Here is a 15,673-nt window from a genome sequence, read left to right on the forward strand (position 1 = left end):
TGGTTTGTTGTGAGTACTTATTGCGTTTTTGCTAAATCATCTTGTTCCCTGTATTCTATTTTCTGTCCCTGCTGACTCTTCCTTGTCCCTACAGTCTCGTCCCGGTTCCCTGTAGAGCCCTCCTGCTGTCTGCTGAACCATCGTGGTCCCTGCAGTCTGCTCCTGGTTTGTTGTGAGTTCTTATTGCGTTTTTGCTGACTCATCTTGTTCCCTGCATTCTATTTTTTATCATTGCTGACTCTTCCTTCTCCCTGCAGTCTACTTGTTGTTCCCTGTAGAGTCCTCCTGGTGTCTGCTGAACCATCGTGGTCCCTGCAGTCTCCTCCTGGTTTGTTGTGAGTACTTATTGCGTTTTGCTGAGTCATCTTGTTCCCTGCATTCTATTTTCTGCTCTTCCTGAATCTTCCTTGTCCCTACAGTCTCTTCCCGGTTCCCTGTAGAGTCCTCCTGGTGTCTGCTGAACCATCGTGGTCCCTGCAGTCTCCTCCTGGTTTGTTAAGAGTTCTTATTGCGTTTTTTGCTGAATCATCATGTTCCCTGAATTCTATTTTCTGTCCCTGCTGACTCTTCCTTGTCCCTGCAGTCTTCTTGTTGTTCCCTGTGGAGTCCTCCTTGTGTCTGCTGAACCATCGTGGTCCCTCTAGTCTCCTCCTGGCTTGCTGTGAGTACTTATTGCATTTTGCTGAGTCATCATGTTCCCTGCATTCTATTTTCTGTCCCTGCTGACTCCTCCTTGTCCCTGCAGTCTTCTTGTTGTTCCGTGTGGAGTCCTCCTTGTGTCTGCTTAACTATCATGGTCCCTGCAGTCTGCTCCTGGTTTGTTTTGAGTACTTATTGCTTTTGCTGAATCATCTTGTTCCCTGAATTCTATTTTCTGCCCCTGCTGACTTTTCCTTGTCCCTGTAGTTGTCTCGTGGTTCCTTGTTGAGACCTCCTGGTTCCTGGCGAGTCAACCTGGTTCAGTGTCTTGCCCCAGGAGAGTTTGACTTGCAGACAGGAGGACTCAGGAATCGATCTCACAACCCCCGGATTGTGGGACGACTGCTCTGCCCACTGAACCTCAGCTGCACCCTTCTGACATGTGCTGGTCCCAACTCTCTGCTCCTTGTAACCGGCTGACTCTTCCTGGTTTGTTGTGAGTACTTATTGCGTTTTTGCTAAATCATCTTGTTCCCTGTATTCTATTTTCTGTCCCTGCTGACTCTTCCTTGTCCCTACAGTCTCGTCCCGGTTCCCTGTAGAGCCCTCCTGGTGTCTGCTGAACCATCGTGGTCCCTGCAGTCTGCTCCTGGTTTGTTGTGAGTTCTTATTGCGTTTTGCTGAGTCATCTTGTTCCCTGCATTCTATTTTCTGCTCTTCCTGAATCTTCCTTGTCCCTACAGTCTCTTCCCGGTTCCCTGTAGAGTCCTCCTGGTGTCTGCTGAACCATCGTGGTCCCTGCAGTCTCCTCCTGGTTTGTTGAGTGTACTTATTGCTTTTTTTGCTGGATCATCTTGTTCCCTGCATTCTTTTTTCTGCTCCTGCTGACTCTTCGTTTTCCCTACATTCTCTTCCCGGTTCCCTGTAGAGTCCTCCTGGTGTCTGCTGAACCATCGTGGTCCCTGCAGTCTCCTCCTGGTTTGTTGTGAGTACTTATTGCGTTTTGCTGATCATCTTGTTCCCTGCATTCTATTTTCTGCTCTTCCTGAATCTTCCTTGTCCCTACAGTCTCTTCCCGGTTCCCTGTTGAGTCCTCCTGGTGTCTGCTGAACCAACGTGGTCCCTGCAGTCTCCTCCTGGTTTGTTAAGAGTACTCATTGCGTTTTTTGCTGAATCATCTTTTTACCTGCATTCTATTTTCTGTCTTTGCTGACTCTTCCTTGTCCCTGCAGTCTTCTTGTTGTTCCCTGTGGAGTCCTCCTTGTGTCTGCTAAACTATCATGGACCCTGCAGTCTCCTCCTGGTTTGTTGTGAGTACTTATTGTTTTGGCTGAATCATCTTTTTACCTACATTCTATTTTCTATCCTTGCTGACTCTTCCTTGTCCCTATAGTCTCTTCCCGTTTCTCTATAGTGTCCTTCTGGTGTCTGCTGAACCATCGTGGTCCCTGCAGTCTGCTCCTGTTTTGTTGTGAGTACTTATTGCGATTTGCTGAATCATGTTGTTCTGGGCCGTTTCTAGCTTCATGGGGGCCCTAGGCCAGATGTTGTCTGGGGGCCCCTATTTTGTCAGACTGTGAAGAAGAGATTCCTAACCCTTTAGATGGTCTACTAAGCCTAGGCTACAGTTAAAATCAAACGTCTTAAGAGTTGAGCCACTCAGGCAAGTAAAACCGATAAAACTATAATACGAGGAAAACCATCCTCTATATGTCAATAAATAAAACAGATTGGGTATTTATAAAAAGAAACACGTTTATTTTAAAGGTGCATTAAGGAGTTTTAAAACCTTAGAAATACTTATTTTCCACCATAAATATGTTCCACATTTTTAATGATGTGTACAATGTGCCCTGACATATTCATTACAAGTACCTCTAACAGCGCTAAATTGTCACTTGAAAGTTGCAGTGCTGGTCCGGCGCCAGAGTTTTTTCGGGGAGAATTTGAAAGGAATGATGTAATGCGCGCTCTGGCTGGATAGGTTTCGATTTGTCCGCCATTACTCAGCCAGATGCTTAGTGAGCAACAACTGAGCAAGATCTTCCAGAAAGTAAGAAAAGACTGGCTTCTAGCACTGCCACAGCTCCAGCACAGACTCCACCAGGTAAAAGAAACTTAAATCTTACTTGAGCGTTACTAAACGAGCGAAGACGGAGTTCCCCTCTTCCGTGCACGCGAGCCACAGGGACGAGTTTTTCACTAAGCTGCATTACGCCCAAGGCCTGCAGGGGGCGCTGTTTCGTATAAAACGTGCAGACTCCTCAATGCACCTTTAAATAAGAAAACATAACAAATCAACATGTATTTTAAAGTGCAACAATCAAAACAAACCACTGCTTAAAATTGTGAGGTGGGGTTATGGAAAGGTCGAGTAATGGAAAAATTTGACCTGGTTGAAGTTTACTATCAATGAAAGGGGTCTGACCGGGTGTGAGCACACTTGCCAAGGAAGACACAACACAGGGAGTTGCTCTAAGAGTTTGTATTTGTATCTTCCTCTGCTCCGATGCTTCCTGGGCCGAAAGAGGTTTTGATGTTAGCGATTGTTCTGGAGCTTCCTGGACAGAAGGAGATACCTGATGGCCCCGGGGCTTCCTGGTCAGGATGTTTGGACGATCTCTCAGGCTCAATGTCTGGAGCTCCGAAATATTTTAGAATTGCTCCTGCAAAGACAAAGCTCATTAGGCTATCAAGCAAAAAATAGATCCTGAGTACATAATCGATTTTATTATTAGTGTTGTTGCAGTAATACAAAAAAATCAAAATTACCGGTAATCTGTTTTTATATTAAACATTGTGATGTACAGTGTTTGTATCCAGTTACAAAGTTGCCACTTTTAAGAGTTTTCTGCAATAGTTTACAAATTGTAGTAAAGTAATAAAACTGAGACAAATAAACCACTGCCACAACAGTCTGAAATAAAACGCCATGAATAATATTAATACATCAATTAAAACACAATAATCAAAAAAAATTCTTGTATTTGTTTTTATTGGTTTAATCTTGTTTTATTATTTGCTTTATTGGCTTTAAATTATGTAGTTATTTTTATTCATATGCTTTGATTTCATTGGAACACACTTTGGTCACTGTATGTGTTGTAAAGGGCTCTATTAAATAAATGTTGATTGATTAATAGATTAAAAACAAACCTTTAAAACAGTTCTTTAAATTAAAAACTAAACAAAACAGTAGCAGTTTTAAGAACAATGTAGAGACAGTAGCTCAGTTGGTAGAGTGGGTCGTCTCATAACCGGAAGGTTGGCGGTTTGATCCCCGCTCCCGCAGGCGTAAAACTGGCGTTGTGTCCTTGGGCAAGACACTTCACCCACCTTGCCTAGTATGAAAGTTGTGAGAGTGAATGGTTGGTGGTGGTCGGAGGGGCTGATGGCGCAGATTGGCAGCCTCGCTTCCGTCAGTCTGCCCCAGGGCAGCTGTGGCTACAATAGTAGCTTACCACCACCCAGTATGGAGTGAATGGGTTGATGTGATATTGCAGTGTGAAGCGCTTTGGGCTCTGTCATGCAGGGTAAAAAGCGCTATACAAGTGTAGTCCATTTACCATTTACCTTGCCCTCCGGGCTCGGTCCCTAACAATACACACTAAACTTAGTAAATTAATTCTAACTAATCATAAAATAAAGTGTAAAATATGTGAGACAACTTCCACTGAACAATGATAGAGCAGACTACAACAACAACATGCCCTCCGGATGGAATAAACGGGTCTACGGGTCCGGAGTCAGCCAATCATTCCCGGCAAGACAGGCCAACTTTCATGAGACAAACATGAAAGCTGAGTTTGTGACGAACAGATAATAGCCTGCAGCAGGCTAACATTTATCCGATGCTAGCTAGCTGGCAAGTGGGACAAATAAACAAACTTGCACAAAAAAAAAAAACTTTGTTTCATCTCCACCTCTCCAGCCCACATCACCAACAAATGACTTACCTTTATCCTTTGAGCGGTTTTCTTCCTCAGTTTTGTTTTTCTTCCGTTTTTCCACGCTGCTGGGATTATTTCTTTTTGATGCCATTATGGTTTGTTTTGTTAATCCTCTTGCTAATGACGGGCAGCTGTCCATCATTCCCATCGTACCTGTCGGCGGCCGCTACGTGACGTCACTTGCTGTGTGACAGTGGTCCAACAGACTAATAATGCCATAAAAGCACCAGCCACAGCTTATCATTGCAGTTTATTATATCTAACGTTTATTTTTAAGCATATAAGAGGTGTAATAAACACAAGAGCTAGCTACAGATAAAAACAGGACATTTTAATTATCCTCAGAGGAGGTTGAACATGCAGCTTTGGGGCCCCCTGGTGGCTTGGGGGCCCTAGGCATTCGCCTAGTTGGCCTATAGGAAGAAACGGCCATGATCTTGTTCCCTGCATTCTATTTTCTGTCCCTGCTGACTCTTCCTTGTCCCTACAGTCTCTTCGAGGTTCCCTGTAGATTCCTCCTGGTGTCTGCTGAACCATTGTGGTCCCTGCAGTCTCCTCCTGGTTTGTTAAGAGTTCTTATTGCGTTTTTTGCTGAATCATCTTGTTCCCTGCATTCTATTTTCTACTCCTGCTGACTCTTCCTTGTCCCTGCAGTCTCTTCCCGGTTCCGTGTGGAGACCTCATGGTGTCTGCTGAACCATCGTGGTCCCTGCAGTCTCCTCCTGCTTTGTTGTGAGTACTTATTGCGTTTTGCTGAATCATCTTGTTCCCTGAATTCTATTTTCTGCCCCTGCTGACTTTTCCTTGGCCCCGAAGTCTTCTTGTTGTTCCCTGTAGAGTCTTCCTTGTGTCTGCTGAACCATCGTGGTCCCTGCAGTGTCCTCCTGGTTTGTTGAGAGTACTTATTGCGTTTTGCTGAATCATCTTGTTCCCTGAATTCTATTTTCTGTCCCTGCTAACTCTTCCTTGTCCCTGCAGTGTCTTCCCGGTTCCGTCTGGAGACCTCCTGCTGTCTGCTGAACCATCGTGGTCCCTGCAGTCTGCTGCTGGTTTGTTTTGACTACTTATCGCGTTTTGCTGAGTCATCTTGTTCCCTGTATTCTATTTTCTGTCCCTGCTTACTCTTCCTTGTCCCTGTAGTTGTCTCGTGGTTCCTTGTTGAGACCTCCTGGTTCCTGGAGAGTCAACCTGGTTCAGTGTCTTACCCAAGGAGAGTTTGACTTGCAGACAGGAAGACTCAGGAATCGATCCCAAAACCCCCGGATTGTGGGACGAGTGCTCTCCCCATTGAACCACAGCTGCACCCATCTGACATGTGCTGGTCCCAACTCTCTGTTCCATGTAACCTGCTGACTCCTCCTGGTTTGTTGTGAGTTCTTTTTATGTTTTGCTGAATCATCTTGTTCCCTGCATTCTATTTTCTGTTCCTGCTGACTCTTCCTTGTCCCTGCAGTCTCTTCCCGGTTCCCTGTGGAGTCCTCCTGAAGTCTGCTGAACCTTCGTGGTCCCTGCAGTCTACTCCTGGTTCCCTGCGGAGTCTTCCTGGTTCACAGCGAGCTCCTCTGGTTCCCTGCTTACTCCTGGTTTCTTTTGAGTCCTCCCGATGTCTGTTTACTGATCCTGCTCCCTGCATCCTCCTGCTGGTTCCCTGCAGAGTCCATCTGGTACCTTGGGGTCCTCTTGGGTTCTGCTGTCTCCTCCTGGCTCCTCCTGGTCCCTCCTGGTTCCTCGTGGCTCCTTTTCTTCCCTTCTTACTTAAACTGAATAAATATCAAAATTCCATTTTCTTTGAGAAGCGTGTCTTTTGGGTATGTAATCAGTGTCAAGCTGATCTGGGACGCTGCTGTTTGTGGTGGTCAGGTGTTCATTTCACTTTATATTGTGCATGATTAGATGGGATGTAAGCAGAGCCGGCCCTGCCACTCAGCGGATTAAGTGCCTTCTTCGGGCCCCGCGGCCACTAGGGAGCACCCACACGATGGCTGTCTGTCACACCGCTGTCTGCTACCTTCATCTATGGTCAGTCAGCATCACCTGCACCCTCAGGGGGTCTGGTCACACATTTTGTGGCAGGAGTCATCGTCACACTAATTCACTTCAGCTTGTGTGTTTTAGTTTTCTCTTTATTTAATGTTAAATAAATGTGTCTCCGGAGTTGTCACATCTTTTCAACCTTTGAAAATCTTTTTTGAGATGTCCCGGTACACAAGTGTATGATTCACATAATTTCTTCAAATGCTTGTCTCAGAAACCAAGTTAGCAAGATAAGTAATAAGTTGAATGAAAATATATGTTTGTTTGTTTGTTTTTTTGTTGTTATAAAAAAATATTTGGGGAATGTAGCCTTTTATATCACAGGTAGGATGGGAGAAAACTCCCTCTCTGTAGATTTAATTGCTGGGATCAAAATTAAAGTGAAATACTCCTTAAAATTGCAGGTTACTTTCCTTGACAGTGTATTTTGAACTCCTGCTGTATCCTGCTTTACAGCAGTGGGTTGCTGCAGGCCCGTCCTCTCCGCCTCTGGTTCCACAAGTGGAAATTTTGAAGTCAGAGCAAGGCAGTGAAAAAAAAAAGTTAAATAATCTAACTTTTGTGAACTATAAAGTGATTTTGACAGTGAGAGGGAAAAGGGTAAATTTATATAGGCTTTTCCAGGCGTGTCCCCCGCTGTAGACAGTGGAGACTTAACTCTAGCTTGTTAGCTCAAGCTTCCTTTAAAGACTTCCTTCATCCTCGGATCTCTTTGTTCTTTGACACTAATGACACTCCAGATACTTCTAGATGCACTTTATGGGAAACCTTTAAGGTGTGGACAAATTATTTCATATGTTTCAACCCTAAAGAAGCTAGAAAGGGTAGAGTTGGATGCACTCACTAAGGAAATATTTAGAATCGATAATTTGTACACGTCAGCTCCTACCCCTGCTCTTTATAAAGAACGTCTCCAGCTTCAGTCCAGATTTGATTTGTTATCTACAAGTAAAACACAGAAGCAGCTATTTCTTGCTAAGCAGAATTTCTTTGAGTTTGAAGATAAAGATTATTAGCACATCAGGCGTGTACAGCCACACTATCCAGATTGATCCCCAAGATCCAACCTGCGTCAGGAGAAGTTACCTCAGATCCTATTCAGATAAATAAGATATTTAGGGTATTGTTCTTGCTCAGTTTCTTCTGTATTATTATTATTCTTTGTCCCACAAGAATGCATTTTTGACCCCCTGAACATAGCTGAATGTGGCGTTTTTTGGTATTGACGCAACTGGCCCGGCAAAAAATTCAATAAAATTCATACCTCCACAGTGACAGATCAACACTGGCTCAACAGCGCCACCTACAATCAGACCCCTATGGCCCACAGAGTGGGCATATTTTGACATAGGAACACGAAATTCACACCAGTGACAGAGCATGAGGGGACAAACAGAAAACTCTCTTGGCTAAAATCTGTGGGACCAACAGGAAGGCGGCCATCTTGGATACAAAATTCGCCGCCATTTCGTTTTTCATTTTTCCAAATGAACTGAACTCTTACTTCCTTTCTTCCAAATGAGCCCAAAATCAGCACACTGCATCTAGACACATTGACTTTCAACAATCAGCCAGCTTTTTTTTATACGTCGCTCGGTCTCCTCACAGCACGCCATCGCAAAATGCCTTCATTTCCTGTTATTTCGACAGCCCCTCACGAGCTCAGGCATTGTCCGAGAACACTCAGATTACAGTCAGTTATGTGCCATAATGGTCCTCATGTAATGCATTTTAAAGTTTAATGCAACTCAACTCTATAGCGCCCCCTACCATAGACCTAAAACGTTAACATTCTTCCACAGTAACCAAACTGTGCAGTAAAATTCTATGCCTGAAGACAAGCAAAAAATTCTATTACCATTTTGATGCATTTATAACCGTTGGCCAGCAGGGGCGCAAAGACCCCCTCGAAAAATACATAAAAATTTCTTACAAGCACATATTTTGTCCGACTGTCTTGAAATTTCGATCAATTATACACAACATGATGCTGATTATATTGATGTATGAATGGCTGTGATAGATGCTACAGCGCCACCTATGGGAGTGTGCAAAGGTTACAATGCAATTAAAAAATTACTTTCACCAATCTTTTTCATATTTGACAGAAAATTCCTTTGTGGCCTCCTGATCAGAAAAGTCAATCAGCTCTTTCCTGTAGCTTCCATGGTTTTGAATCTAGAGGCTTCTCTAAAACCCATTCATTGTCTTTTTTTTTTTTTTTTTAAATTTGTATTTTATTGGGTTTTCCAAAAACAAAACATTTTTAAAAGTTACATTGACATAATCCACACAAACTGACATTTGAAAAAAAGGAGCCAATAAAAACAATAAAATAAAAATTAAGGGGAAACAAAGAAAACGCAAGGGGGGGAAAAAAATTGAATAAACTCTAATTGAACTTGTAGCTGAACCAGGGTGAAAGATCGAGTCCATACAGCAGTGTCCATCTCTCCTCATACTGTTACCCAATCAACAGATAGTTGCACACATATATTTAGTTACAGATTACCCCACGGTACACATGTATATCTGTGTGCTCACATTCGTTTGTTCGTTGAGTAATAATCTCTCATCCTTCTTTTCTACAGGGGTTGAAAAATCTGATCGTTATCAGTCTTCTTGCTCACATTATTAATCAAAAGTAATACTCTGTTAACAATATCCTGACCCAAATCAGTTAAACCAGTTCTTACACAAAATCCGGTTGATCCTGCCTAATGTAGTCCAACCAATTTTTCCAGATTTTTTTAAATGTGTCCATTTCCAATCTCACTGATGCAGTTAGCTTTTCCATGTTATAAATACCCAACATTATCTCTATCCACTCTTGTATTTCTGGCACCTGTACATCTCGGTATTTCCTGGCGATTGCCTTTTTACAAGCCAAAAGCATTATTCTCAGAATTTTAAATTCTTCACTTGTCTTTAAATTTACATTTTTTATTTCTCCTAGATACAATATTTTGAAATCCAATGGAATCTTAATTTTAAGAACTTCATCTATAATTTTTTTTTTAATTCTATCCAGTAAGGCTTTATTAGTGGGCATCCCCAGAAAATATGAAAGTGACCAGCTTTATCTGCCCCACAGGACCTCCAACATTTGGTATCCTCAAACTTCCTCTGTGCAGGGGTCAGAAAGAACCTAACAGTGTTCTTCCAGCCAAACTCCCTCCAGGAAGAAGAGTTTGTGGTTTTCCACTGGTATTCGTTTATTTCTCTCCATTCCTCTCCAGTCAGCTCTATTTCTGCTTCCCTCTCCCATCTTTCTTTTACATATTCAGTACTGTCTGCTTTTAAGCCCTCCAAGACAGTGTACAATTTTGAAATTGCTTTTTGAGTTATTTGAGATCTATACGCTTCAATCATAATTTTAATCATGCTTGACCATGACTCTTCTGTATTAGCTTTTTTAATTTCTCGCTCTAAATAGTGTCGCATCTATAAATATCTGTGAAAATCTTGATTCCCAAGGCCAAAATTGTCCTTAATTTCTTGAAATCCCATTACTGCATTATTTTTAATGATTTCCAAATGCATCTTTGGACCATTTTCCCATAATTTGAACCTACTGTCTAGTTTGTTCGGTGTGAAGTCTGTATCATATGCATTCCATTGCAGTAACCTACACTGACTTTTTAGATTGTATAGCCCGGAAATAGCTTCTCAGACAAGGAAGAGCCAGGCCGCCTTCCACTTTTGATAACTGTAGTGTTCTGTATTTTATTCTGGGCTTAGCACCTTGCCATATGAAACAGGATATAATTTTATCCCATTCTTTAAACTCTTTTTCAGGCAGCTCAACTGGAAGGTTCTGAAACAAATACAATAAACGAGGCAGAATATTCATCTTTATCACCTCCACCCTTGATGCCAACCCCAAATATGGTATCAAATTCCATTTACTCAAGTCCGTTTTGATATTTGTGATAATTTTATCATAATTTGCAGATTTCAATTTATCTAGTTCTTTTTGTAGTTGAATCCCCAGATACTTCATAGATTTGAGGTCCCAATTGACTTGGTAATTCTGTTTTATATTTTCATTTGGATCGTAATTGAAAGCAATTACTTGAGTTTTTTGAATGTTTATTTTGTACCCTGACATCATCCTGAACTCTTTAAACATATTCATTAATATTGGTAAAGATGAGTTAGGTTTTTCAAGATAGATTAATACATCGTCTGCAAATAATGCTAATTTTTGTTGGCCTCCAATCATTTCAATACCTTTAATGTTATCATTTTGCTTGATCCACTGACTCAGAGGTTCGAGAAAAATTGCAAATAATAAAGGACTTACTGAACAGCCCTGGCGGCATCCTCTTTTTAAATTTATGACCTTAGACAGACTACCATTAATCTTAACCCTTGCTTGAGGAGATGTGTATAACGATTGTATAGTCTTAATGCAGTCTTCATGAAAATTAAATCTCTTCATTATTCTGAACAAAAAGTCCCATTTTACAGAGTCGAACGCCTTTTCTGCGTCCATTCCCATTATTAAAGCCTCTAATTTTCTGTCCCTAATATGTTGCATGATATGCAGCGTGCGACGAATGTTATCATGGGTCTGTCTATTCTTTATGAAACCAGTTTGATCTAAACTAATTATATCAGGCAGAACCTTTTCAATGCGCCTCGCTAATATTGCTGTAAAAAGTCTATAATCCACATTAAGTACACTTATTGGTCTATAGTTTGAGCAATTTGTTTCATCTTTCCCCTCCTTTGGGATTACAGAGATTATTGCTTCTCTCCACGAGACTGGGATCGTCCCCCCTTTCATTATCCAATTAAAGGTTTTGTGTAATAGTGGAATCAGTGGCTTTCTATAGATTTTGTACCAATCGGAAATGTATCCATCAGCACCTGGGCTTTTATTGTTTTTGAGATTAGAAATGGTCGTATTTATTTCTTCTACTGTTATTTCTGAGACCAAAATATTATTTTGTTGTTCTGTTATTTGTGGAAGATTTAAGTCCCCTAAAAACGTATCAATTTGTGATTCATTATTACTTAGTGGTTCGGAATACAACCTGCTATAATAATATTCAAAACACTTGTGGATGTCTTCTGTCTTGTATTGAGCTTTGGAGCGTGATGTCACAAAAAAAGGGGCGGAGCCATTTTAATGTTTATCCGCCATTTTGAAGGGGTACTACAAACGCGCTGCAGTGCAAACCCATTAGAAGTTGGAAAAGTAATGACAAAAATGGTTCGAAACTGCTGTGTTGCTGGTTGTAAGGCTCACTGGCATGACCGGAAGGGCAAAAAAATAGATAATGGGCTCTCTTTTTTTGGTTTTCCCGCTTGGAAGCACCGTATTATGTTACTAAAAGGCAGCGGCTTGCCTGGATTGCTGCTGTTAGACGTGTGGACATAAAGTTCGATGTCATCCCAAGATATCTCTTGATATGTTCCACACATTTTCATTCTGGTAAGTTCTTGGTATTGGTAATGAATAAATTACTCTGTCATAAATTACTCTGTCAGTTAAACAAGCTACTAAGACTAGCACATGGCTAATTAATTATTCTAAACAAAGCCCTCCTGCTGCCACTCCCCATCCTGGCAGTCCGACTGACATTTTAGTGAGTTTTTCCACAATCATAGCATCACCTTTCAGGTGGAGGTAAATCAGGAGGAGCTCTTTGGAAGAATTAAAACGGGAATTAAAGGAGAAAAGGGAAACGCTGTCTGGAGGAAGCTTGCAGCAGCGATGAACAGCGTCATCTGGACGAACGGACCCAGCTGAGGTCTGAACAGATTATAGATCCGTTAATTTAACCCTGATGTTACAAATAATGACGCTGACTCACGTTACACAGCTCAGAGTTTTATTGTTTCGTTTAATTATGTCTCAGAGCCAGACAGCGGCACCGTGGCCAGGTCTGCTCCCCACAGCGGGACGGTCCCACCGAGACACACCCAGCACCGGACCGGTGCCGAGCAGGACCCCGGACCGAACAGGACACAGGACCGAGTGGACCCGGGACTCAGGCCACCGAGGGCGGCGCGTGCCACCTGCTGTCGGTGCAGCTTAAATTAAAGAATATAAATCTTAATAAAATGTTTGACTAAACGTCCTCTGTCTGTATTTTATCTCCCTTTAGCTGATATGTTATTTTCTGGGCTGCTGGCTTCACACCACTGAGTAAATTAATAATTTGCTACACTTTAGAGTTTATTTACATTTCAGTAGCGGTTCTTCCGGTTCTGTCCTCGCTCCAGGCAGTCGAGGCTCTGCTGGTTTCCACGTCGGCTCCTCTCGTGGCGCAGGCGCATCAAAAGTAACTCTATCTATCACCCAGTGCAATATTGTTTAAAATTGCCAAAATAAAGTCCCATCTTTTCGGGGCTAAACAGCAGTGGGTCTAAAGCTGCTCCGCAGCAGCGTGTGCGTCTTTGCGCACTGTTAAAACAGCTCCTCTCCGTGGCAGGATGGACTCAGCGAAGTTATTGAAAGTTAAAAATTCTTCATTAATACCACAAGAGGGGATATTATTAGATGTTCTGTAAGGGCATTATTTTATTTTTTTATTCTTTCACTTTTTAATCTGCACTGATTATGTGCTGCTTCTGCTTTACGGCGTGTTTGAGATGTGCTTTTCACGCTCCGCCAGGTTTTTTTCTGCACTACACCGTAAATCCACACTGAGTCAAACTTGCATACACGATGTCAGACCTGTCCTGAGATGTCGTAAGAACGAGGTATCCTAATTGTGCATCCGGACGCAATTGGTCGTGGTAGCATCTCTTTTCTTTTGCATTTTCAAGTGTTGTCATAGTTTGTTTTGATTTCTCTACCCCTTCAAAATGGTGCCGTCGTCCCATAATGCATTGCGCGGTGACGTCGGTTCCAAAGCTCAATACTACTGATTGCGTTTGTGGATCTTTTATCTTGTAGACGTGTCTTAATGTTTGCTGTTTTTTAAGTCTATATGCCAATAATTTTGCAGCTCTACTTCCTGCTTCATAATATCTTTGTTTAGAATATATAATTTTCTTCTGAAGGTCTTGTGACATAATATCATTGATCTCAGCTCTTTTTGTTTTGATTTCAACCATTATTTTATTGTCTATTGAGTCTTTATGTTGTTTTTCTAATTTTTCCAAATCTGTTTGTAGGGTTTTCAGTCTTGCTTGATTTATCTTTTTTCTGTGTGCTGCCCTGGCTATCAATTTTCCTCTCATAACTGCTTGGCAGACGTCCCATACTACGGAGGGAGAGACCTCCCCATTATCATTTTGATCCACATATTCACAAATCTCCTTTTCAATCTCATCCCTTGTTTGACCAACAAGCATGCTAGAATTCAGTCTCCACTGTTTGCTTTCTTTCCCTACCCACAGTAATTTTTAAATATACTGGGCAATGGTCAGACAAGTCCATCACTCCAATATCACAACTTTCTATTCTGTATCGGTCCTTCTTGTGAATTAAGAAATAATCTATCCTTGAGTACAGAGAATGTGGTGCTGAGAAATATGTATAATTCCTTTTAGATGGATTAAGATGTCTCCAAATATCAAACATTCCCAGTTGTTGCAATAATTTACACATTTTCTTTCCTATGTTGTTTCTCTGCTGGGGTTTTCCTGATGTGTCTAGCTTAGTGTTTAATCTCTGATTCAAATCCCCCCCGACAATTAGTATTCCTTCTCCCTGGATTGAGATCATATCAAAAATGTATTTAAAAAACATCCAATCTGAACCAGGAGGTGCATACACATTTAATAATGAAACCAATTCGCCCTCTAGTCTACCTGTCACAAAAATATATCTGCCCTCTTTGTCTTTTATTATTTTCATCTGTTCAAACTTAACTTTATTTGAAATTAGTATAGACACCCCTCTTCTATGCCCTGATTTATAAGATGATGAAAATTCTTGGTGGTAACCCCTCCTCTTTAACTTTCCATGCTCTTTGGCATTCAGATGAGTCTCTTGCAAGAAAAGCACCCCAACATCATCTTTTTTCATTTTGCTTATTACCTTGTCTCTTTTGATTGGGTTACATAGTCCGTTAACATTATAGGAAGCTATTTTGACTTGACTACCTTTTAGTGTCATTATGTGAGGTAAAATGCATTGCTCTTTCCAAAACCCTATATGCTACAACACCTAGAACTGGTGAACAATATTTAACACAAGAACGGAAATCCAAACTTGAGGTCTTAATGTTTTTAACCTTTTCTTGGCTCAATCCGAGCTTTAAGGGATAGCCCCTGTCGAACAGGGGGCCCTTATGACCTTTTTTGGTCCTGTCCATCAGTCCAGTTATACATCAGCATCTCTGATATAATTTTTTTTTCCCTTTGAGGTATTTCACCATTACTCTTCTTATCTTTAACACCTGAACAAAAGCATCTATCAATGTCTTGGTTTACTCTGGATTTTTTTCTTTAATTGACTTCACCAGGGGGCTCCCTTTCGGTCGCCTCTGTAGACCTCCTGAAGGCTTGCAGTTTCTTCATATATCCAGACGAGGAAGGCTGTGTGTGGTCCTGCTTGCCTTTGACCTGGATGGATCGCCACATCCGCCGCTGCATCTTCTCCATCGGGTCTTCCGCTGCCTTAATAATGTGCACCTGCAATCCTCTCTCTGCCATATCTTCGGTTGCCTCTGCCGCTGAATTATAGGTGCAGGTTTCTCCTTCGTAGAAGACTCGTAGCTTTGCAGGGAATGGTGTCTGGAACTTTATTTTTTTTCTCTTTTAACACTCTCTTTGCTTCAGCATATTCCTTTCTCCTCTTCAGCACTTCGGGTGCATAATCATGGTCCACATACACGTCCCCCTTCAAATTGGAAACCTTTCTTCTCCCATGCTTTTTTGATAATTTCTTCCTTGCATCTGTAGCTTAAAAACTTCACCACGATGGATCTTGGTGGCGCATCTGCGGGTGGGCGGGGCCCCAGCGCCCGGTGCGCTCTCTCAATGTTCATCAGGAAGGTGGCTGGCAAAGCTAGCTTTTCTCTCAGTAAGGTTTCCACAAAAGCAATCACAGACGTATTGTTTTCCGCCCCCTCTTTGATCCCGTG

Source organism: Salarias fasciatus, chromosome 2, assembly GCF_902148845.1.
Source record: "Salarias fasciatus chromosome 2, fSalaFa1.1, whole genome shotgun sequence".
Taxonomy (NCBI): Eukaryota; Metazoa; Chordata; class Actinopteri; order Blenniiformes; family Blenniidae; genus Salarias; species Salarias fasciatus.